The 26259-nt window shown below is 48.3% G+C and overlaps 1 protein-coding gene across 2 annotated transcripts in view; it reads right to left on the bottom strand.

Moving 5' to 3' along the window:
- The window catches only part of LOC122379925 (phosducin-like protein), a 91164-nt gene that overhangs the window by 26128 nt on the left and 38777 nt on the right, over positions 1–26259 (bottom strand). The window lies entirely within an intron of this gene.

The raw sequence follows: 26259 nt of genomic DNA, 5'->3' as shown, positions 1-26259 counted from the left end.
TTGGTATAGGCCGGGTAGAAATTAACCCTCGCCGGCCGAGGGGGGGGGGGGGCGGGTGCCGCCCCCCCCCCATAGGGTTTTTTCGCGATAGCTCCGAACACGCTGGCGATAGAGAGCTGAAACTTGGCATAGCTGACCTTTGATCCAAGCCGGATCTTTTGACACCAACCGCATTTTTGGGTCAGGTCAGGTCACTGACCTATGACGTCATAAGTGAACCTCTGCACGGTCTTCAGATGTCGCAACTTCGCAACGCCCTCACTGCCAGAGGAGATGTCACAGGGAAATGAAACTTGCAGGATCTAGTATCCATTATGAGTCCCACAACTTGTATATCTCGGATTTTTCCTAAAGGTCATATGAGGTCAGGTCATTTTCGTGACCTCACCATTATAAGTCAATGGGGAAAAATTCAAACTGCTATTCTGGCGCCGGGAACGATCTCTAACTATCTCAAGCACACAGAATCGTGATTTGATGCACTCCTTGCAAGGTTAGATGCGTCACTTTTGCAATGTTGACCTTGCGTGACGTCATTTATGACGTCATCAAGGTCAATTAGTTTTTCGTCAATAACTCTTGATCAAATTGAGCTAGCGAGTCGGGAAAGGCACCAATGGACTCAGGAAGGCCTGCCGAATCGAATGATATGCGACATGACCTCTTTCGACCAACTTCGTGACCTGGGGGTGCTGACCTGACCTTGACCTGAGGTCAACACCCCAAGTTGACCTGACCCGGACAAAAAGTATATCATTCGACGCGCCTGAGCGAGGCGAACACGATGCTGCCAAAATCGGCGCTCTGCGGCCTTTTTTTGCGAAGTTATTCACCAAAAACTGAACCGTACCCTGGGGCACTTGACCTGACCTCAGAGGTCACCGGTTGACCTAGGACCTTAAAATCGGGTACCAGTCTCTGCGTCTCGTAACGGCGCACACGCTCGTTTTTTCCGCGACGCGCTAGCTCCACCAGGGGCGAAACGGCGAGGGGGGGGGTCGTACCCGCCCCCCCCCCCCTCGGCCGGCGCGTATGTAGAAAACCAATAGGTCCGGCGAGGGTTAAAGGTGTAGGGAGACCCGGGATGTATGGGCCGGTTTTGTGGAAAGGCAATTTTCTTCCAGTGGGCAGTGGCTAGGCCCCGGGTTTTGCACTCTGCACACGTGAAATTGCCTTTCGCCTGCAAAGTGTGCCTGACATTAGGCATCTGGGATCACAGGTGGGCATCGTTCCCCAAAATTGTAACTTCGTTACTCGGTCCTCGGTTCCTTCAAAACGTGACTTCCGTTACTCGTTCCTCCGTTCCTCTGCATATAATGTAACGGAAGTTCTTTAGTCCGTTACTCCGTAACAGCAAAATAAAAAACGTTAAAATGTTGTGTATTTCACACATTTTTGAGACCATGTCACCATTCTGACACAAACTAAACCTACCGAGAAAGCGGAATGCCCACCAAATCTACCATGACAACGGGCACGTTCCAAGGACCAAGGACGACTTTCCAAGGACATCGTCCTTGACGTTCCAACTTCCAAGGACACTAAACCTTGGAACGTCTGGTGGTAGGTACCCATGCGCACATCACTTGTCCCAGGCCAGATGCCGGTTACCCTTCACGAACACTAGACGTTCCAGGTTGGCATCTGAGAGCATAGGCGGCGGAACGGGGGGGGGGGCACCGGCGCACCGTGCCCCCCCCCCTTTGATTTTGGCATTTTAACATTAGCCCTATGTGCGTTGCATGGAAAGAATGGGACCAAAAATCGGCAGTGCCCCCCCCCCCTTAAAGTGACCATCCCACCTTAACATTAGTTTTGAGTTGAGATAGCCAAATTGGTGGCCATGGCCTGCAAATACCGGTTTGGGCACTCACAATATCGAAAAATGCTTTAATTCGGAGATATGGAATTTCAAACTTGCAGTTTTCGGATTCTAAGGGGCTAATGCATTGGTATGCCCCCTTAGAATTTGTGACGTCAGCGGAGATCTAACGATTTTTAAATCTTTTACTAAAACGTTTGGCAGCACGCGGTGGTATATGCTGCTTTGCGCGCAACAAATGCCGCACTTTCAAATAAAGTCGCTAGGAACAGCGGAGATCCCAAAAAAGTAAACAAAAGTAAAAGTCTAATATCTTGAAAACCGGTGAATATTTTTCGGTGAAATTTGGTAGATAACCGTTTTTGCTCTTTCTGAATCGAGCGACATAACTTTCATGCCAATTCATTAACTTTTTTAAGGTGGGAGCCTGGGAGGGTCCCTTTAATTGAAGATGTTCCGCTGCCACTTTCTGAGAGGGTAGCCCTTTTTGCACGTAGCACATCTTTTCCCATTGAGAACATGCGCTCTACTGAGGCGCTTAAAGGGACGCCCGTGTTGAACTTTGCGAACACATACTGCAACGCCGGCTCATTTCGGAAGGCCAGTACACTGAGGCCATCTTCCTTCTTCAAGTCAGGGCTGCTCAATAATCCACTATTCCGCTGCTGCATTAATGTCTGTGGGTTAGCTGAAAGATCAACCCGCTCGCACAACGAAAAGTAACGGAGGAACGAATGAACGGACTAAACTGTTAAGTGTAACGTAGGAACGAACAACCAATGTAACGGAAGTTACTTGGTCCCCTTTTTAAAATGTAACGAGTCCGTTCCTCCGTTCCTACGGGATGCGCAAAAAGTTCTGGCCCATTTCTGAACTTCGATAAACGAATGCAATCGGAGTGAATATTATCAACGCTAACACCAAATACTGGTTTGCATTATCAAACCAGATACTTTCACTCGCCTTATGCGCGATATAACACCCTTATCGGCAATATGACCTCTCCACACGGAGGCGGAAAGGCTTGCATGTCTTGATGAGTAGTGGGGTCCTTCGTCTCCCACATCTTCACGATGTGTGCCTTCAGGGCCTCCAAATTGGAATGGGACACTCCCTGTTCCTCATCCTAGAAAACGCGCTCTAGATGCTTTAGTCAATGGGTTCAGGTCGGGTGACTAAGGGGCAATATCTCATTAAGCCAGCAATGGGCCTCTCCTCCGAGCTCCTCCGTTTGCTTGTGCTGGATGGAACTTACGTTATTTGCGGGTGTTCTGTCCTGCTGGAAAACGAAATCGACTTTCGGATACGTCTTCGGGATCCATGGGATGACGTCGCTGTCAAGCAGACGCTCATACATCGTCCCGTTCATCTTCTTATTGGCGTTAATGAAGACGATTGGACACTTTTTGCCACCCGACCAAGGGCTGTCCTGGATGGCCAAGACACGGCAGTCACATTCTCAGAGTTTTGACTGGACGTGACCGGCTTGACCTGGGGGCATCCTCCAGGACCTCCCCTATATTGGTCTGCTTTGTTCGACATCTGGCTGTGTAGCAGGATCCTTGAAGATATTGCGTGCGGCTATTGGCTTCCCGAAAAGCAGCCGCAGCACGCGTAGGAGCGCTTGCTGTAAGAGGGCCAGAACTTTTTGCGCACCGTGTAAAAATTGTAACGGCGTTCCGGAACGGAGGAACGGATCGTGCCCACCTGTCTGGGATCAACTATTTTGTCTCGAGATAATTTCAATAAATAATGTGCTTTTTCGATCCTCAGAATACACCGGGAGCTATGGGCCATGGCCCGGGAGGTATGGGCCGGTGCCATGTTTCATATTATTTTCTCGACAATGAGAACAATACTCGTAGCTGGTATCTACCTTGATCTCTCTTAGAGCCCAGGGACCGCATAAGCGGCCAACAGCTTACTTCATGGAGGTCACTTGGGCACATTTTGGTAAACTCAATCATGCACCATGAAATAAAATAAATAATATTGTTTTTGCAAGATTATGAGCTGACATGCTACGCAAATTCTGGCGTCCTCAGCCGGGAGGTTCGGGCCACCCACCCCCGGTGATCCTAAATCAATAAAAAGACGCTTTCATTGCGTGTCATCTTCAGCAAGTTTTTTTTTTGTCGCGCAAGGTTGAAAATTTAACTTCAAATTTCATTCTAACAATAGACAATCGGCCCAGCCGTTCTTGAGATATAAAAGCGGCCAACTGCACGTGCGCACGCGCGAACTGAGACTCCAGATGACTTGTGCCAGCCACCCTTCTAAATTGTCCCCAACAGTGTATAAAATTTGAGCGAAAACGGCCCAGCCGTTCTTGAGATGTAGAAGCGGACCCCTCACGTGCGCACGTGCAATCGATCCACCCTACCTGTGACAAACGACCATGCATCGCCAGGTGAGTGCCCCCTCCACCCACAGTCCAAGTTTCAGCGCAATTGGCCCAGTAGTAGCTGAGTTATTCCTAGTACCGTAAACGGGGGTGACTTTGCCTCGCCGGGTGACTTTGCCATGCTTCTCGAAAAATGATTTAGGGAGATCTCCCATGATATTTTACGAGGAATGTAGTAATATTTTATGCACAAATGAAAGGTAATTGATGGGCCTCCCAATATAACTAACACTGATAGGTAAGTTACCACTAAATACCTAACTGGGCTCCATTTTATTGGAGTCATTGAAATGGCCAAATTTGAAGAGTTCCAAACTTTTTATTATCTAACAATGTCTTAGACCACCTGCGATGCTGAAGCTTGGTATGGTTGATCATGACAAGGCTGTTAAGTTAGCATATCCAACAAAACTGGCATTTGTCACTTTATTTAGCTAAAAATTTTGGTGGCGATTTTTCCAAGTGAATAGCAGGCCACATGGGGTGACTTTGCCACCATGTTATTTAAGCAAAAATTGAATACTTATCCGATGCAATTCAAAATAATTTTTAATGTAGCATCATTTTGACCTCCAAACTGTTTTTTTAAAAAAGTGAGAGTTTATACGCTTAAATTAGCACAGGAATGCACAGTGGGAGTATAGAAAAAAAATTACCAAACTAAAAAAATGGATGAAGCTGGGCCCAACTTTTCAGCACCGTCATGATCATCTACAACTCCTGAGTTTGCCAGTAAGACTAGCTGAAAAATCGGTATCATTTTATAGATCAAAACGCTGATAATAAGGGTGCCGGTAAGTTGCCGCAAGAACGTCTTCTTTCTGTTTCTCTCAATGCCGCTGGAGGAATGTGGCACGGTCCTAGAGTACCGATACAATAATATTTTTGCTTATTTATCTATTCTGAACCATTTTTCAGTTTCTATTTACTATCAATGTCAATAATTTTCAACAAATCATGTATTATAAAAGTAATGTATCTCTCCTTTTTTTGTACATCATTTAAGAGCAAAAACTTTGAATTGCTTCATTTTTTTCCATTAAGCAATTAAAGATGGTTGCCCTCCTCCATACAATGGGAAAAAATGCTTAAAAATTATTTGCAAGCGTTAAAAAATTTTTGACATAGTGGCAAAGTCACCCCTTTCTCAGTTTAACTTTGCCACGACTCATTTTCTTAAAAAAATATATTTTTGGGCAAGATTTAAATACGGTAATAGCAAAATCAAAAGAGCTAATCTTCATCCGTGTTTTGAACATAGAGTCATCCCAACAAGTTAAGAAGTGTAAAGAATACAAGCGTCTAAAGTTGAAAACATGGCAAAGTCACCCCCGTTTACGGTACAATAATGTGCCGTTTACTGGTAGGCGCTTATTTTCAGTGTTTGGAATTCCCCTTTGCGGGTGGTGCATTGCAGCCCATGCTTTGAGAGCTATTGTCAAAAGTTAAATGACCTGCCGGCCATAAGCCATCGATCAGATTTCGTCGAAAAATACCTGTAAAGTTAACAAAACAGGGTCGTATGCTTGAGTCATTTTCATAAAAGTTTATTGATTTTTCGATAATATTTTGGGTGGATATTGGTCAGAAAAGAATGCTCTTTCCGAATATGTTGGTTTCATAGCGATTGATCAGGGTTTTCAATACGTTTTGATGTTGTAAAGGACATTGCGCTCCGCGCGAATCAAATTTTCAAATGAAAGTTTCATTATTAAATAAATGGTACGGATCATCACTTTTTATCTGCTATCCTCTGATAACACGTACATTTGCCTGCAAATGGCACACACCGATTTCATTCCGTCAAACCGTTTTCCAGCGGCATCGATTTTCCCGTCACAATGCACGAAATCGGTCATTTTTTCGCAACTGGGGGTGCTGTCTTGCACGTGGCGCGTGCTATGTATGAAACCATATCGATACGCAGTTCCAGCTCTCCTCTATCCAGTGGTGACAACCGCTTCTCGCTGCGCCCACCTGTTGCCGACTATACGCCAGGGAAGCATGTAACAGAAGTTAGCAGGATTCAGCGGGTGTCAGCAGGATTCAGCAGGGATCGACGGCCCCTACGATTTCGCTGAATTTTGGTGGAGAGGTGCAGAATGGTGTCCTCTATCGAAAATCCTAGTGCCAAAATGCGGGGAATCCATCAGGGGGGCCACAAATCCCAAAAAACAGTATGCCCTCAGGGCACAATCGACGAACTTTGAAAACCCTACTTCTAGCCGTCAAAACAGCTAAAAATGCACGTCATTCGAAAGAGGACAAAATTTTACGTACAACAGTACCAAATTTAGGGGGCTAGCGCCCCCCTGAACCGAACAAAACAGCTTCAAATATATGGGCCCGGGAGTATGCCCTCGGGGCATAAATAAACGTTTTCAACAATTTCAGGCCTATAACATCGACAAAATCTAGCAATATGCACATCATTGGAAAGAGCGTAATTTCCCAACAAAAAACCCAAGTAACATTTTTGATGGGGCCCACCTGGGGACCACGGGACCCAATTGAAATTTGGGGCCCAATGGGGCGGCCCCTACGATTTTCTTTAAAATTTGCAGACACGCTCCTGGGCCCCCTCTTCAATCTGGCTGAAGAAACCTACCGGGGAATCCAAAGGAAGGGGCCCAAAGAGGGCCCCAAAGAGGGCCCCAAAGAGGCCCTTTCTAAGTATTGCCCCTAATTTCGCGACCAACCCCGGCAATATGCACATCATTGGAAAGAGCGTAAATTCCCAAACAAAAAACCCAAGTAACATTTTTCGATGGGGCCCACCTGGGGCCCACAGGACCCAATTGAAATTTGGGGCCCAATGGGGCGGCCCCTACGATTTTCTTTAAAATTCGCACAGACACTCTCCTGGGCCCCCTCTTCAATCTGGCTGAAGAAACCTACCGGGGAATCCAAAGGAAGGGAACCAAAGACCTTTCTAAGTATTGCCCCTAATTTCGCGACCAACCCCGGCAATATGCACATCATTGGAAAGAGCGTAATTTCCCAAACAAAAAACCCAAGTAACATTTTTCGATGGGGCCCACCTGGGGCCCACGGGACCCAATTGAAATTTGGGGCCCAATGGGGCGGCCCCTACGATTTTCTTTAAAATTTGCACAGACACGCCTGGGCCCCCTCTTCAATCTGGCTGAAGAAACCTACCGGGGAATCCAAAGGAAGGGGCCCAAAGAGGGCCCAAAGCCCAAAGAGGCCCTTTCTAATATTGCCCCTAATTTCGCAACCAACCCCGGCAATATGCATATCATTGGAAAGAGCGTAAATTCCCAAACAAAAAACCCAAGTAACATTTTCGATTGGGCCCACTGGGGCCCACAGGACCCAATTGAAATTTGGGGCCCAATGGGGCGGCCCCTACGATTTTCTTTAAAATTTGCACAGACACTCTCCTGGGCCCCCTCTTCAATCTGGCTGAAGAACCTACCGGGGAATCCAAAGGAAGGGGCCCAAAGAGGGCCCCAAAGAGGCCCTTTCTAAGTATTGCCCCTAATTTCGTGACCAACCCCGGCAATATGCACATCATTGGAAAGAGCGTAATTTCCCAAACAAAAACCCAAGTAACATTTTTCGATTGGGCCCACCTGGGGCCCACAGGACCCAATTGAAATTTGGGGCCCAATGGGGCGGCCCCTACGATTTTCTTTAAAATTTGCACAGACACTCTCCTGGGCCCCCTCTTCAATCTGGCTGAAGAAAACCTACCGGGGAATCCAAAGGAAGGGGCCCAAAGAGGGCCCCAAAGAGGCTCTTTCTAAGTATTGCCCCTAATTTCGCGACCAACCCCGGCAATATGCACATCATTGGAAAGAGCGTAATTTCCCAAACAAAAAACTCAAGTAACATTTTCGATGGGAACCACCTGGGGCCCACAGGACCCAATTGAAATTTGGGGCCCAATGGGGCGGCCACTACGATTTTCTTTAAAATTTGCACAGACACTCTCCTGGGCCCCCTCTTCAATCTGGCTGAAGAAACCTACCGGGGAATCCAAAGGAAGGGGCCCAAAGAGGGCCCCAAAGAGGCCCTTTCTAAGTATTGCCCCTAATTTCGCGACCAACCCCGGCAATATGCACATCATTGGAAAGAGCGTAATTTCCCAAACAAAAAACCCAAGTAACATTTTTCGATGGGGCCCACCTGGGGCCCATGGGACCCAATTGAAGTTTGGGGCCAATGGGGCGGCCCCTACGATTTTCTTTAAAATTTGCACAGACACGCTCCTGGGCCCCTCTTCAAACTGGCTGAAGAAACCTACCGGGGAATCCAAAGGAAGGGGCCCAAAGAGGGCCCCAAAGAGGCCCTTTCTAAGTATTGCCCCTAATTTCGCGACCAACCCCGGCAATATGCACATCATTGGAAAGAGCGTAATTTCCCAAACAAAAAACCCAAGTAACATTTTTCGATGGGGCCCACCTGGGGCCCACGGGACCCAATTGAAATTTGGGGCCCAATGGGGCGGCCCTACGATTTTCTTCAAAATTTGCACAGACACTCTCCTGGGCCCCCTCTTCAATCTGGCTGAAGAACCCTACCGGGGAATCCAAAAGAAGGGGCCCAAAGAGGGCCCCAGAGGCCCTTTCTAAGTATTGCCCCTAATTTCGCGACCAACCCCGGCAATATGCACATCATTGGAAAGAGCGTAATTTCCCAAACAAAAAACCCAAGTAACATTTTTCGATGGGGCCCACCTGGGGCCCACGGGACCCAATTGAAATTTGGGGCCCAATGGGGCGCCCCCTACGATTTTCTTTAAAAATTTGCACAGACACTCTCCTGTGCCCCCTCTTCAATCTGGCTGAAGAAACCTACCGGGGAATCCAAAGGAAGGGGCCCAAAGAGGGCCCCAAAGAGGCCCTTTCTAAGTATTGCCCCTAATTTCGCGACCAACCCCATCAATATGCACATCATTGGAAAGAGCGTAATTTCCCAAACAAAAAACCCAAGTAACATTTTTCGATTGGGCCCACCTGGGGCCCATAGGACCCAATTGAAATTTGGGGCCCAATGGGGCGGCCCCTACGATTTTCTTGAAAATTTGCACAGACACTCTCCTGGGCCCCCTCTTCAATCTGGCTGAAGAAACCTACCGGGCAATCCAAAGGAAGGGGCCCAAAGAGGGCCCCAAAGAGGCCCTTTCTAAGTATTGCCCCTAATTTCGCGACCAACCCCGGCAATATGCACATCATCGGAAAGAGCGTAATTTCCCAAACAAAAAACCCAAGTAACATTTTTCGATTGGGCCCACCTGGGGCCCACAGGACCCAATTGAAATTTGGGGCCCAATGGGGCGGCCACTACGATTTTCTTTAAATTTGCAGACACTCTCCTGGGCCCCCTCTTCAATCTGGCTGAAGAAACCTACCGGGGAATCCAAAGGAAGGGGCCCAAAGAGGGCCCCAAAGAGGCCCTTTCTAAGTATTGCCCTAATTTCGCGACCAACCCCGGCAATATGCACAATTGCACATCATTGGAAAGAGCGTAATTTCCCAAACAAAAAAACCCAAGTAACATTTTTCGATGGGGCCCACCTGGGGCCCACGGGACCCAATTGAAATTTGGGGCCCAATGGGGCGGCCCCTACGATTTTCTTTAAAATTTGCACAGACACGCTCCTGGGCCCCCTCTTCAATCTGGCTGAAGAAACCTACCGGGGAATCCAAAGGAAGGGGCCCAAAGAGGGCCCCAAAGAGGCCCTTTCTAAGTATTGCCCCTAATTTCGCGACCAACCCCGGCAATATGCACATCATTGAAAGAGCGTAAATTCCCAAACAAAAAACCCAAGTAACATTTTTCGATTGGGCCCACCTGGGGCCCACAGGACCCAATTGAAATTTGGGGCCCAATGGGGCGGCCCCTACGATTTTCTTGAAAATTTGCACAGACACTCTCCTTGGCCCCTTCTTCAATCTGGCTGAAGAAACCTACCGGGGAATCCAAAGGAAGGGGCCCAAAGAGGGCCCCAAAGAGGCCCTTTCTAAGTATTGCCCCTAATTTCGCGACCAACCCCGGCAATATGCACATCATTGGAAAGAGCGTAATTTCCCAAACAAAAAACCCAAGTAACATTTTTCGATTGGGCCCATCTGGGGCCCACAGGACCCAATTGAAATTTGGGGCCCAATGGGGCGGCCCCTACGATTTTCTTAAAATTTGCACAGACACGCTCCTGGGCCCCCTCTTCAATCTGGCTGAAGAAACCTACCGGGAAATCCAAAGGAAGGGGCCCAAAGAGGGCCCCAAATAGGCCCTTTCTAAGTATTGCCCCTAATTTCGCGACCAACCCCGGCAATATGCACATCATTGGAAAGAGCGTAATTTCCCAAACAAAAACCCAAGTAATATTTTTCGATTGGGCCCACCTGGGGCCCACAGGACCCAATTGAAATTTGGGGCCCAATGGGGCGGCCCCTACGATTTTCTTTAAAATTTGCAGACACTCTCCTGGGCCCCCTCTTCAATCTGGCTGAAGAAACCTACCGGGGAATCCAAAGGAAGGGGCCCAAAGAGGGCCCCAAAGAGGCCCTTTCTAAGTATTGCCCCTAATTTCGCGACCAACCCCGGCAATATGCACATCATTGGAAAGAGCGTAATTTCCCAAACAAAAAAACCAAGTAACATTTTTCGATGGGGCCCACCTGGGGCCCACGGGACCCCAATTGAAATTTGGGGCCCAATGGGGTGGCCCCTACGATTTTCTTTAAAATTTGCACAGACACGCTCCTGGGCCCCCTCTTCAATCTGGCTGAAGAAACCTACCGGGGAATCCAAAGGAAGGGGCCCAAAGAGGGACCCAAAGAGGCCCTTTCTAAGTATTGCCCCTAATTTCGCGACCAACCCCGGCAATATGCACATCATTGGAAAGAGCGTAATTTCCCAAACAAAAAACTCAAGTAACATTTTTCGATTGGGCTCACCTGGGGCCCACGGGACCCAATTGAAATTTGGGGCCCAATGGGGCGGCCCCTACGATTTTCTTTGAAATTTGCACAGACACTCTCCTGGGCCCCCTCTTCAATCTGGCTGAAGAAACCTACCGGGGAATCCAAAGGAAGGGGCCCAAAGAGGGCCCCAAAGAGGCCCTTTCTAAGTATTGCCCCTAATTTCGCGACCAACCCCGGCAATATGCACATCATGGAAAGAGCGTAATTTCCCAAACAAGAAAACCAAGTAACATTTTTCGATTGAGCCCACCTGGGGCCCACGGGACCCAATTGAATTTGGGGCCCAATGGGCGGGAATAGCTTGGTATATATCAATGCTAGATATAAATGAATAATATATGTCTTTTAATTTTTCCATGGGTGCCATTTTTGTGCTCATTATATTACGTCCATGTTTATATTAATAAAAGATGTAGGTTGCGGTATAGCTATCGTGCTTCGTCAGCTGGCCAGCCAGCTGATTTTATTCCGTTCAAATATATTCCATCGGCATTGTTTTGGCCTTGAGGCTGAAACGTTTTCCTCGCGGTTACGTTAGGGAAGATTTGTCTGTGTTTCCTGTATTTTCATTGAATTTTCTTTTGTTGTGTGTCATTTGCTAAGAAAGATAAATTATGGTTTTGTCCAGCTTAGACCGCTTAGACTTTGGATGGATATCGAGCGGATCTTGTTGACTTGCGTGTTAAACATGGAAAGGTACAGGTAAGTCAAATTTAGTTATACACGCTTTTTACCAGAAGCTCATTATTTTACTACTCACCGAACTGCTGCAAACTTGTTTGTTGAAAAAGTGTATTTTTTTTTCAACAAGAAATTTCGAAATAGGTATATTATAAATAATGTTGTGGAGCAGGTTCGTGTACGCACTGCATTCGGGCACATTCGTGCATTTTTTTAGTTTTTACGATTTATGACTATCTGTAGTAGGTTTCACTGATGACGTTCGCCTAACTCAGGCTCGGCTGCTTACGACGTCGTGACGAGTACAGGGTGTCCCAGAAATGACCGAACACGTTAACCAGCGTAAAAAGGCTGAGCTACACTAAGCGCAATAATTTAAGAGGATAACTTTTAAAGAGGAAAAATATCCGCAATAGTTCCTTTCCAACTTCAATCAACAATTTTGCCGGTGCACTAACCAAAGAACAGATATACGGATTATTTTTTTTTTTTTTGCATGAACGCGCCCCATTCCAAATCTCCCCTACTAACTACTAACCCTGGTGAGTGTGTGCTATTAACGACAAAAGCCGTGCTCGGGCACCAAAATTATTTTTTAATGTCACCTGACTTGCGCAACAGATATCAATTATCATACGGAACTGTCTCCCAACTCTCGTGTTTGTAGCTCTTTTGGTAGGCGAGATAGCAATGCATGAGTACATATTATCCCCAGGCCCCTACCTATGCACGTTTCTCAGATCCCCTCCAGAATGCATGTAAAAGAAGCTTGAAACATTTTGAAATATGTTAAGATGATGCTACTACTTTGCTACAACTGGAGCCACTATCGGATCCTGGACCACATGGTCCATGCCATAATGCTGAAGTTGTGTGCACTTGCTTCTCTGTAATGCTGCGTTGGCTATTGCTACTGAATATTGCATTGTTATGACCACAGCTGTGTATCATTTCATTTACCTTCAAGATTTAACTACGTATAGTTAAAATTTAAAAATATTAGCATGACACTTCAACATGTTGTTTAAAGGGACCCTCCCACCTTCAAAAAAGTTATTGAATTGGCATAAAAGTGATGTCCCTTGGTTCGGAAAGATCAAAAATGAATATCTACCAAATTTCACCAAAAGATATTCACTGGTTTTCAGGACGTTAGGCTTTTACTTTTGTTTACTTTTTTGGATCCTCGCTGTTCCTAGCAACTTATTTGGAAGCAATAATTTGGCAGCCTAAAGTGTGGCAGGCGTTGCACGCAAAGCAGTGTATACAACCACGTGTTAACGATGGTTTTAATCTAATATAAAAATCGTTAGATCTCCGCTGACGTCACAAATTCTAAGGGGGCATTCCAATACATTAGCCCCTTAGAATCCGCCGATGCAAGTTTGAAATTCCATATCCCCGAATCAAAGCATTTTTCGATGTTGTGAGTGCCCAAACCAGTATTTGCAGGCCACCAATTTGGCTATCTCAACTCAAAACTGATGTTAAGGTGGGATGGTCACTTTAATTCAGTTACGACATAGCTACAATTTTGGATGCCACCTTTGTGATAAATGTGTAATTAATGACTTAACCATTCTCATCCAACTAATTTAACCTTCGTTCCTTTTCCAGATCATTCCTTAAAGCAGCCATCGCAGTGTCTTCTCCTGACCGGTTGTCCTTCTGGAAACATGTCCTGGTATCATCAACACCATGTTCGAACAAGCGCCAAAGGCTTGCCAGGAATAAGCGGGCAAAACACTTCTGCTACAGATTCAGAATTTCACAGAGTTTTAGGGAAGACGTTTGGGGGATTGTAAGGAAGAAAACACATGTCTGGGGGTGTGTCAGCCCCACCGAGCAGCCGGCCAGTCCGTCGAGGCCTGTGTCGCCATCGAGTCCCTCGAGGGACAACCGGGACGGGGGCAACGATGAACCTTCAGACGCGACTGACCCTCCGATGCGTACATTCAGACCGCCGACGGCAGCAAGTTCTACGATGGTCAACTGGGACGACGGGAACGACACACCTGCCGAAGGGAGCGACCCGCCAATGCGAACCCTCAGACCGCCGATGGCAGCAAGCTCTACGATGGTCAGCTGTGCCGACGGGAACGACAGACCTCCCGAAGGGAGCGACCCGCCGATGCGTACGCTCAGACCGCCGACGGCAGCAAGCTCTACGATGGTCAACTGTGCCGACGGGAACGACAGGCCACCCGAAGGGAGCGACCCGCCGATGCGTATGCTCAGACCGCCGACGGCAGCAAGCTCTACGATGGTCAACTGTGCCGACGGGAACGACAGACCTCCCGAAGGGAGCGACCCGCCAATGCGAACCCTCAGACCGCCGACGGCAGCAAGCTCTACGATGGTCAGCTGTGCCGACAGGAACGACAGACCTCCCGAAGGGAGCGACCCGCCAATGCGAACCCTCAGACCGCCGACGGCAGCAAGCTCTACGATGGTCAGCTGTGCCGACGGGAACGACAGACCCCCCGAAGGGAGCGACCCGCCGGTGCGTGCGCTCAGACCGCCGGCGGCAGCAAGTTCTACGATGGTCAACTGGGACGACGGGAACGACAGGCCTCCCGAGCTGATCGACCCGCCGATGCGTACGCTCAGACCGCCGACGGCAGCAAGCTCTACGATGGTCAACTGTGCCGACGGGAACGACAGACCCCCCGAAGGGAGCGACCCGCCGGTGCGTGCGCTCAGACCGCCGATGGCAGCAAGCTCTACGATGGTCAACTGTGCCGACGGGAACGACAGACCTCCCGAAGGGAGCGACCCGCCGATGCGTACGCTCAGACCGCCGACGGCAGCAAGCTCTACGATGGTCAGCTGTGCCGACGGAAACGACAGACCCCCCGAAGGGAGCGACCCGCCGGTGCGTGCGCTCAGACCGCCGGCGGCAGCAAGTTCTACGATGGTCAACTGGGACGACGGGAACGACAGGCCTCCCGAGCTGATCGACCCGCCGATGCGTACGCTCAGACCGCCGACGGCAGCAAGCTCTACGATGGTCAGCTGTGCCGACGGGAACGACAGACCCCCCGAAGGGAGCGACCCGCCGGTGCGTGCGCTCAGACCGCCGGCGGCAGCAAGTTCTACGATGGTCAACTGGGACGACGGGAACGACAGGCCTCCCGAGCTGATCGACCCGCCGATGCGTACGCTCAGACCGCCGACGGCAGCAAGCTCTACGATGGTCAACTGTGCCGACGGGAACGACAGACCCCCCGAAGGGAGCGACCCGCCGGTGCGTGCGCTCAGACCGCCGATGGCAGCAAGCTCTACGATGGTCAACTGGGACGACGGGAACGACAGGCCTCCCGAGCTGATCGACCCGCCGATGCGTACGCTCAGACCGCCGACGGCAGCAAGATCAAAGAGAGTCGACTGGGACGATGGCTACGCTGGACCTCCCGAGGTGACCGGCTCCCGAGGCTCGATGGACTTCTGTTTGGACTCAAAAACATGGAAGAAAATGACAGAGGGACAAGTGCAGTCAAACGGACTAAATTCAGAATGGACCAACCTTTTGTATGAAGCCTACGCGTCGGTATCCGAAACACCTTGCGTCCTGACATTTCAATTCGGCCACAGAAAGCTTAGCAACTCTCGGAAGGCAGGTGCTCCACTGTTCACGGCTCGGGCCAGGTGCAAATTCCCGAGCTGTGGAAACCACCTTTATTTTAAAGGGAACTGCCTCACCCAGACTGGCAACCTTCATATAAAACTTCATCAGGTCGGTGTCATCAAACATGCTGGAGGAAGTTACGGGAGACATCTGTCCCGCAAACGGAGAGCTCAGATTGGAAGCAAAGTCGCCACAACAGGTCCACACCACGTGCGAACCACAATGCTGGTTGAAGCGAGCGAGGAGCATCTGGCTGATGGCAACACGTCGGCGGTGCCATCAGCTGATGTGCTGAGAAAGGCGGCTGCTGAAGCCAGAGCAAAAGAACGGTACTCCCCTCGTGTCATCGAAGATATAAACATCATTAAGCGTGTCTCTGCAAGTCTTGATCACTCTGAAAACCTCAAAGGGGACATTCATGTGGTTAGCGACTCGCCCCTGATGATCCACATGTACAACGAGCACTTCTTCAGAAAATATGCGAGCCATCCTACTGCACTGCACCTAGATGCCACGGGATCGGTCACCATGTCTGTGGGCGACACTCGACCGTACTTTTATTCCCTGATGGCTGAAGATGAGCATGGATCGTACCCCGTTGGGCACATGCTTGCTGAAGCCCACACGGTGCCCGTCATCACCTTCTTTCTGATGCAGCTGGAACACGACTTCAAGGCAGCTACAAAGAAGTCCTCTGGTATGCAGCCACCACTCGTTGTGACTGACATGTCGTGGGCGATGTTGCATAGCATCAGTGGCGCATTTGCCAAGGCTTCTCTGCCCGCGTACATCGATTCTGCGTGGGCCGCGGCGAACAACAAAGGACCTCCACCGAAAACCATGATCTCGCTCTGCTCCTGTCATCTTGCTCATGACGTGGCAAAAACGGGCGTCAATCATCTGGGTAAGCAGAAGGTGCAAGAGCGGCAAATGGTGCTTTGGCTCTTCGGTCAAATGCAAGGAGCGAAGACAGTGCCGGAAATCGACAAAAGCTTCGCAGACATGTGCCGGCTTCTGCTCTCGCGGCGCATTCCTGTGCTGAACGTGGGAACAAAAGCTGAAGACGAACCAGAATGGGCTGAAGACAGACCGACCTCGGACAACTGGAGGTCTTATCGATTGAGTACCTCACCGGGTCGTCACTTCGACGAAGTGCGCAAGAGCGTAGAAGAAGAACTGGAAGACTCGCATGACAGCGAGATGGAGAACGCCTGCCACTCTCCCTCACTTCTGGATCATCTCTCGGCATACATCATGCCTCTGGCACCGCTTTGGAGCTGCATCCTTCAAGACAAGCCGTCCAGCAATGCGACTGTAGAAAGCTGGTTCCGCACGGTGAAGCATCACATGCTTCTGAAAAAAAAAACGAAACTTCTTCCCGGCACCTTCGTCGAAATCATCCTGGCCGACATGGCTGCGAGGCGAAAAGAGGCACTGATCCCCAAGACGGCTCCAAAACGCCGGGGTCGGAGGAAGAAGACCGGGTGCGACTTCACGGATGCTGAGGAGGGGTGGCGCAAGCGCCGTACAAAGAGAGGATTTTGCTATCGGACAGCACCTGTGCCTGAGGGGCTCATCACAGGGAACCACGACACTGATGCTGATCCAAGCGGCATCGTCCTCCAAGGGATTAGGGGGCAGCGGGGGCGAAGTGAAGGTGATAGAGTCGCCCAGACGCACATGTCAGCCAAGCGAGCCGGTCCGACGCCCGCCCAGGGCAGTCCTCTCGAAGAAAAGATGAAACAAGTCGCCCAGACGCACATGTCAGCCAAGCGAGCCGGTCCGACGCCCGCCCAGGGCAGTCCTCTCGAAGAAGAGATGGAACAAGTCGCCCAGACGCACATGTCAGCCAAGCGAGCCGGTCCGACGCCCGCCCAGGGCAGTCCTCTCGAAGAAGAGATGGAACAAGTCGCCCAGACGCGCGTGTCAGCCAAGCGAGCCGGTCCGACGCCCGCCCAGGGCAGGCCTCTCGAAGAAGAGATGGAACAAGTCGCCCAGACGCGCGTGTCAGCCAAGCGAGCCGGTCCGACGCCGGCCCAAGCCAGTCCTCTCGGAGAAGAGAGGGGACAAGTCGCCCAGACGCACATGTCAGCCAAGCGAGCCGGTCCGACGCCCGCCCAGGGCAGTCCTCTCGAAGAAGAGATGGAAGAAGTCGCCCAGACGCACAGATATTCAAGTTTTCTTCGACAGTTTCAAAACAACATTGCATCTAGAACGGATGACGAGGTAGAAAAATTGTATTATTTAGATCAAATGACTTCTGGCAAACCTAATGACATCGTGAAGACATGCTTACATTTACCACCAGGAGAAGGTTATCGAGAAGCGCCCAGTCTCCTTGACAAGCGATATGGAGATAAATCGAAAGTTGCTACAGCTTTAGTCTCTAAAATTATTTCTTGGCCCCCCATTCATTCAAACGACGTATCCGGACTGGACGAATTTGCTATCTTTTTGAGAGGATGTCTTAATTCGTTAAAAAATATTCCATCAGGTTTGGCAGAAGTTGACGCCAGGGCCATTTGACATATGCTGTGCCGTTTACTTCCGTATGCTACAGAGAAGTGGCGAGATGAAGCAGAACTCATTGATCAAAATCAAAGTAGATGCCTCAACTTCGAAGATTTTGTTGTGTTTATCGAAAGATTGGCAAGAGTGAACGGAAATCACTGGTACGGGAAACAGCTGTTTCCAGACACAAGTTATTACGATTCGAAGGCAACAAAGGTGAAGACGATGGCTAGAAGCAATGCTTCCTCAACTACAACGTGTGCGTTTTGCAACGAAATTCATGATGCAGCAGAATGTAAAAAAATGTCGGATTTACCAAGCGAAGAAAAGCAACGGTTTGTAATGGAAAATGGCCTTTGTTTTGGTTGTTTGGTGAAGGGGCACACGTCGGCAAAATGTATTCAAAGAAAGAAATGCAAAATTTGCGAAGGTAGACATCCCACTTCACTACATAGACAGAGAATGACAAAAAAACGGAGATGTTGTCTCTTTGCATGTTCGTTCAACGCATCTCCCTGTTAGTGGATGTAAACTACACGTCGTGCCGGTGTTAATAACATGGGGAACAAAAACAGTGAAAACCAACGCTTTCATGGATTCTGGATCGACGCATTCTTTCTGCTCTCATTCACTATTACGCCAGCTTGACTACAGTTTAGAAGAAACGGCAACAATAAATTTAACTGCCATACAAACCCAAACACGTTTGCCAAGTTACGTTGCTAGAGGAATGAAGATCAAGGACCTGGCAGAAAATACATGCCTTCCTCTACCACCCTTACTAACTTTGGACGATATTCCAGTCCATCAAAATGATATTCAGTCAAGAGTCGATGAATTCCAATACCTTCAAGATCAAGGTGTGCACATACAGCAAATTGAAGGGGAAGTGGGCCTCCTGTTGGGAAATAACACAGCTCTGGCAATGGAGCCGTTGGAGGTTGTGAACAGTGAAAATGGCGGCCCGTTTGCCGTACGAACAAGATTTGGCTGGCTTCTTAGTGGGGTAGGTGAACTACCCAGCTTCAATGTTAACAGTATTTTAGCAACCACGGACTGGGAGAAAATTCACGAAATAAATGGAACACTGGCTACAGAAGAAAGGGGGCCATCGGTTGAAGATCGTGAATGGCGCGCCCAAGTAGACGCATCCTGCTCAAGAACGGAAGATGGCCACTTCCAAATTGATTTGCCAGTACGACAAAAGAAACTGATTCTTCCTAATAACCGTCCAATGGCGCTAAAAAGATTGGCGTCTATAACGAAAAAATGCATCAAAAATTCCAATTTTGGTCGGGATTATGCTGCTCAAATTAACGAACTCATTGCACAAGGGTTTGCAGAAAAGGTCCCGAATGACGAAAGACAATCAAATGAAAGAGTTTGGTATTTACCTCACCACGGAGTGTATCATCCCCGGAAACCGAACAAGATACGCATTGTGTTCGATTGTGCGGCACGGTATCAAGGTAGCAGTCTGAATGATGAACTTCTGCAAGGCCCAGACCTAACAAATTCTCTGGACGACGTGCTGCTTCGGTTTCGCGAAGAAAGGGTGGCAGTAATGGCAGACATTGAGTCAATGTTTATGATGGCAAATGTTCCTCAAAATGATCGCAACCTTTTTCGGTTCCTGTGGTGGCCTAATGGAGATACGAATTCGAATGCTGATCCTGAAGAATATAGGATGACACGACAAATTTTTGGAGCTACATCATCTCCTAGGTGTGCACATTACGCCCTTCGAAGAACCGCTGTAGACTTCGGGAAATATTTCAATTCAGATGTTCCGGAAATCATATTTGATAATTTCTACGTGGATGACTGCCTAAAATCTGTTGCAACAGAAGAAAAAGCGATTCAGATGCTGAAAGACTTACAAAAGCTTTGTGCGATGGGTGGATTCCGCCTATCAAAGGTTATCAGTAACAGCAGAACGGTTTGTGCGCTATACCCATGGCAGATCGTTCAAAACAAATCAAGACATTGGACATAAAACAGGAAACGCTGCCCCCAGAGCGAGCTCTAGGAGTTTTCTGGCATGTAGAGAAGAAGACTTCTTTGGCTTCGACGTAGACATTACACGTCTGGTAGAGACGCCTCCGACTCGGCGAGGCATTTTGTCGGCGGTGACTTCAATTTATGACCCTTTGGGTCTGGCTTCTCCCCTGATTATGACCGCCAAAATCTTACTACAAGAACTAAATCGATTACACATCGGATGGGATCAGGAAATTCCACTCAGTAACCGCAGAGCGTGGGATAGTTGGCTACGGCATCTTCCATTGCTAGCTACATTCCGAGTACGAAGATGCTTCAAATCCCCTGCCTTAGGAGCGGTCGAAGTTGTAGAACTTCACCATTTTGCTGACGCAAGCGAGAAGGGCTACGGTACCGCATCGTATATCAGACTAGTTGACAGCAATGGGCGAGTTGAATGCCTGCTGCTCGGAAGCAAATCCAGGTTGGCACCAATGAAAAGCATCTCCATCCCAAGACTCGAGCTGTCAGCAGCTGCTCTCGCTGTAAAGGTGAATCACTCCATGACAGGAGCCCTACGCATTTCTGTTGATCGAATTTTCTTTTGGACGGACAGCACTGCGGTATTACGTTATATCCGTAATGTCTCTTCGAGATTTCACGTCTTTGTTGCAAATCGCCTTGCTGTTATCCACGATGGATCACAACCAAGTCAGTGGGGCCACGTGAGCTCAGCGAATAACCCTGCAGATCATGTTTCTCGTGGACTGGATGGCCCCCAATTTATCAGAAACAAGCAATGGCTCGACGGACCTCACTTCCTATGGGATACAAAGGACATACAAGTTACAGACGGCAGCGATGATACTGTGTCAGATAATGACCCAGAAGTAAAACAGGTTAAAGCAACCACGTGTTCGGTGGCGCTGACGGACGCCGCTGCGGAACCGCACCCCATCCGAAAATTGATAAACCATATTACTCATCTTGGTGGAGGCTGACCCATGCTGTGGCATGGCTCCTTCGTTTGAAATCCCGTCTCAGAGGCAAACAGGATAGTAGTGGCAATATACAGATGAAGGACCTTTTGGAGGCGGAGAAGATCATTCTGACTCACGAACAAGACAGTTCGTTCCAACGAGAGAAAGTTTATTTAAAAACGGGGCTGTTACGGCGAAACAGCGACATCTACCGCCTAGATCCTGAGATACATGATGGGCTGCTACGAGTTGGTGGGCGTCTAGAAAATTCCTCCTTTACTTACACTGTGAAGCACCCCATTATCCTGCCTGCAAAGGGAAGAGCTACAGATATGTTGATACAGAAAGTACATGCAGAGCTGGGACATGGAGGAAGGGAGCATGTCCTATCGGAATTGAGGAAGACGTTTTGGATTGTAAAAGGAAATAGCGCAGTCTGAAGGGTTCTATCCGATTGTCTGCAATGCAAGAGAATCAGGCGGCCGCCTGAAAAACAGAAGATGGCCGATCTATCCCAAGATCGAGTGAGTGCCCTCGAACCGCCGTTCACCTACACAGGCACAGACCTGTTCGGTCCGTTCTTTGTCATGAGAGGCCGAAGCCAAATCAAGAGATATGGCGTCCTTTTCTCCTGCCTGAGCACAAGAGCTGTTCATTTAGAAGTCGCCAGTAGTTTATCAACGGACTCCTTCATTTGCGCGTTCAGAAGATTCCTAGCGAGAAGAGGCGCAGTGAAAGTGGTAAGGTCAGATCAGGGCTCAAACATTGTGGGAGCAAAGCGTGAGCTTGCCAGGGAACTGGCTCATTTGGCTGAGAAAGGCTCTGAAATACAGACAGAAATGTTGAAGCGGAACGTACAATGGATATGCAACCCTCCCCATGCATCAAACTTTGGGGGAGCATGGGAGCGCATGATTAAGAGCACAAGAAAAATTTTGGACTTCATCTTACACCTGCAAAAGTTAAAGGGACTATCCCACCTTTAACATGGGGTTTGAGTTGAGATAGCCAAGTTTGCGGCGAGGTTCAGAAACCACTACCTATCTAGGTTGCAACCCCCGCGGCCTCTTGGTATTGAAGAAAATCGTTCCCTTCATTTGAAAATGGGCCTTGTACAAGGCCCTATCTTCAACATGGAGCGACCGTTAGTGTGACGTCACCTCGTTTAGTCATTCTGATTTAAATGGGTTTGTTCGTTGAAAAATCGCTTAAAACTTGGTCTGAACTTTGTTGTGGTGCCTACAGAGTAAAAAGAATCAGCTTTATGACAGTAATGTGGCCTGGGGAAGGAGGTAATTTTGGGCTGTGACGTCACATATTTGAAAGTTTGTGTTTGGAATATGGGAAGCCTAAGATGTTTAATGAAAAATAAATGCCAGAACCATGTTCCTGGTCATCCAATCTATAAAGTCGGGCACAATTTAACTGGTTTTAACAACATTTTAGAAGGTGGGATAGTCCCTTTAACCGACGAGACTCTGCAAACGTTTCTTTGCGAAGTGGAGTTAATTTTGAACAGTCGTCCTTTGACGCCAGTGTCAGCTGACCCAAGAGACCAGCGTCCCCTGACCCCGAACGATGTCCTGATATTGAGAAATACAGAAATCCCAATTGGTCTTTTTCAGAAAGACGATTTGCTCAGCAAAAAGCATTGGAGACAAGCACAATATCTAGCTGAGCAGTTCTGGGCGCGATGGAAAAAGTCTTATCTTCCTCTGCTACAAGAGAGACCTATGGACCAACGTTCAATGCGGAACCTGATGGTGGGTGATGTGGTCGTCCTCGTCGACAAATCCGTTCCACGAGGAAGTTGGCCCTTTGGATTGATAAAGGCGCTGAAAATCAGCAGTGATGGATTGGTGCGCTCAGCAACTGTATCCGCCGGTGGAAGGACATTGAAGCGCCCTGTGAACAAGATGGTCCTCGTGGTGCCTGCCACCCGTCAGTAGAAGATTAAAACCAGTGAAGTGGTTTTAAAGGCGGGACTGTTGAAGCGCGGAACAGAAAATAGTAAGCTATGGACTCTGTAGGAGCGTGGCAATATATTCCTGCCCGGGGCCGGGATGATTCAATAAATGTCACCGAGTTTTTTTAGCGAAAACTTCGAGGGCCGTTAGGCCCGAGGTGCTTTTCGCTAAAAAAGCGAGGTGACATTTATTGAATTCCCGGCCTTAGGGCTGGAAGGTGTTTCCCATACCTGCCAAAAAGCTCACAACTATAATTGATAGTGACGTCAGCAGCCGTGTGGTTCAACGCGTTTAACCACACCCCTTGAACCATACGGCTGGCAATATTAAAGCACTGCATTAAACTTTGAAAAGTGTGGTACAGTGCACGTGCCATTAAAATGCCTGGATGTCTCGATTTAATCATGCAATGTAGCAGGTATGGGAAATAGAAGATCAACCAGCACGAGCGCTGGTCATTCGAAATAATTTGAAAATTGGATCACGAAGAGTTTTTGGGAGATTTTGAATCAAGTTGGAATTTAGTTTGAATTTTGTTTTATTGAGAAGAAACATAAGGAATTTTGATTATTTGATCGAATTGATCGAATTTACTTGCTTATTGTCTCCTGAGATCAAGTCTATTTTGTTTTCTTCCTGCCGGCTGCTTCTGTTACTGTTAAAACCGGTAAATTATCATCAATATATTGTGTTTTATCATTCAGTTGCTTCTTTTGGAACCGGCGGTCGAAACAGTTCAAGTTAACCAAATTGCATCATATCGCATATAATTCGACTCGGCTGATCACCAGGAACACAATGATACCATTTTTTAAGCTCTAGCGTCATTATGTGCCAAGTTATTGGCAAAAACGTCATTTGACCTCAGTTGACCTCATTTGACCTGACCCATGGATAAGTACACCAAACAAAGAAGCACCAAGTGACCTGCTGGTAATTACTATGGTTTCAAAGCACAAAAGTGATGGAACGAAGCGGATATCTCCAGTATTTTCCGAATTTAGTATTTTCCCATAGGCTTAACATTACGACGTAATGACTTCTAACTGACCTCAGGTCAGTGACCTCAAAAAACCCGAACTATATGTTATACAACTCGGTGAACTTAGCACATCCTGAAAGTTTGAAGGAAGTCAGTCCAAAACTGTGAGTTGGACAGGTGCGAAAAGAAAATTGAAATTTGACCATGACCTTGTACCGGTTTTTCTGACCTGGTGACCTGACCCAAGGTCACCCGGACTTAAAATTTTCAGGTCATATGAAAAAGGGTTGCCCCATAGGCTGTGCCAAATTTGGCGGCGCGCACGCCGTCGTTTTTAAGCTATCTTCGAAAAACCTTAGGGGGGGGGTTGCATCAACGTGAATTAACCCCCCCCCTGCCAGGGCGAGGGTTAATTCCAATTTCCATTCAATCATTGACAAGAAGAAAACCGATGACCTCACACGACCATACAAACTACAAAGTAACGGCATATACGCCGCATTGCAAGGTCCTCATTCTCAATGCAAAACCTAAGAATCGCTCATTGCAAAAGTGTATGAAATCACGATTACAGGCGTTTGAGATGGGCTTGGATCATTTGCGGCATCCAAATAACAGTTTCAATGTTAAATATTTCCCATTGACTTATAATTAGTGAAGTCACGTGACCAGCTTGACCTTGGGTGAAAATTTAGGAAAGTTGGAGGAATTGATGTTGTGAAATCTCAAGAGCCGTTACTATATGCCGTTACTTGTTTCATCCCCTGCAAAAGGTTCCCTTACACTGAGAGCACTGCAAAGCTGCAACTTTTTGCATCATTCCGAGGTTTATTTGTGACGTCATAGTCAGTAAGCTGATCTGAGCCTGTTCTGTTGGCGTCAACAGATTCGGATTAAATCAATGTTGAGGTGCGTATTTGGAAATTCCGACCTCGACGAGCATCTGTGGTAGAAAACCACCACTTTCGTAGGGGAAACTACTGCTGTCTGCTACCATTTGCACTGCATGTGTCGCTATAGTCGCGACATCTATGCAAACAAACCGCTTATAAACTGTTTACTGCGACATCTGTGTGCGCCGATTCTAGTTAGCGATTAGCTAGGGCACCAGGGTGGATCCATCCAGACTTTCGGTTTGGGGGTGGGGGGGGGGACTCATGTCATGGCCGGCCCGATTCCCGGCAGTCAAAGTTGCTGAGCGGTGGGGGGGGGGGAGGAGGAAGGTCCAATATGATGCCACAAAAGACATGCCTCTTGCCTATAGGTACAGGGTTGCCAGGGTGAATCAGGCTTTTAGCAGTGTGCCTCCTAAGACGTTCGTGATTTTTATCGATTCATCGAGTTGACGATTTGAGGATACCTTTCTCAAAGTGCCTATCATGCAAGAAAAAATAGAAACCAATGAAACGTTTTCTTCCAAAAATAAACAGATGGGACTCCTCAGAGCTAGACCACTGTAGCTGCAGTTTAATAACTCAGAAGTTGAGTCGCGCCTGAAGCCCTATATGCTAGTCAACTGGAAAGACCCAAAGGAGCCCGCCTAGGGCTCCCAGAGAATGGTGTAGGCCCCCAGGAGCCCGCCAGTGACCCCATGCGTGATTCCTACTATGGACGTCAAACCCCTTGAGACCCCACTTTTTTGCGATAAAATGCGTCAACTTTCGTTGACAATATTCTGGCAATGTATGTTTCAGAACCTGCCGAAACTTTTATTACTAAGGTATTTTGACGCCAGACGATTATGGAAGGTACTTCTCATTCACTCGTAATGTTAAGGTCAATTCAGGCCCGGGCAGAGGCTTGCGCTCGGCCACACTCGAGCCCCGCCTCCAGCGCCATCTGCTCTAAATGCCATCTACCAGCGCCCGCTACCGCTACCAGCTACCGCCCACCATCAAGCCTGAATGGAGCGAGAGACGCGAGTGACCGGTCGCCGGGCAAGGAGCGCCGGAGGGGTAGGGCGGAGCTTAGCGCTGACGTCATTACGTGGCTCCGCCCCATGAGCGCGTAGCCTCTACCCAAACAGCGGATTCGTTCCGTGAAATTTAACATTACGAGTGAATGAGAAGTACCTTTAATAATCGTTTGGCGTCAAAATACCTTAGTAATAAAAGTTTCGGCAGGTTCTGAAACACACATTGCCAGAATATTGTCAACGAGAGTTGACGCATTTAAAAATTATCGCAAAAAAGTGGGGTCTCAAGGGGTTTGACGTCCATAGTAACTTAAGTTAGGAATACCAAGTGCCTGAAAGTGCTAAACTTAAATAACTATATTATGCATACCGATCCTAACATTATTCAAATCAATCGCTGAACGTTTCAAGGCGATCGTGCCGTCGGTGTAGC

The sequence above is a fragment of the Amphibalanus amphitrite genome, unplaced genomic scaffold (genome assembly GCF_019059575.1).
Source record: "Amphibalanus amphitrite isolate SeventyFive unplaced genomic scaffold, NRLGWU_Aamphi_draft 000000F_arrow, whole genome shotgun sequence".
Taxonomy (NCBI): Eukaryota; Metazoa; Arthropoda; class Thecostraca; order Balanomorpha; family Balanidae; genus Amphibalanus; species Amphibalanus amphitrite.
This window is presented reverse-complemented; position numbering and strand designations above follow the sequence as displayed.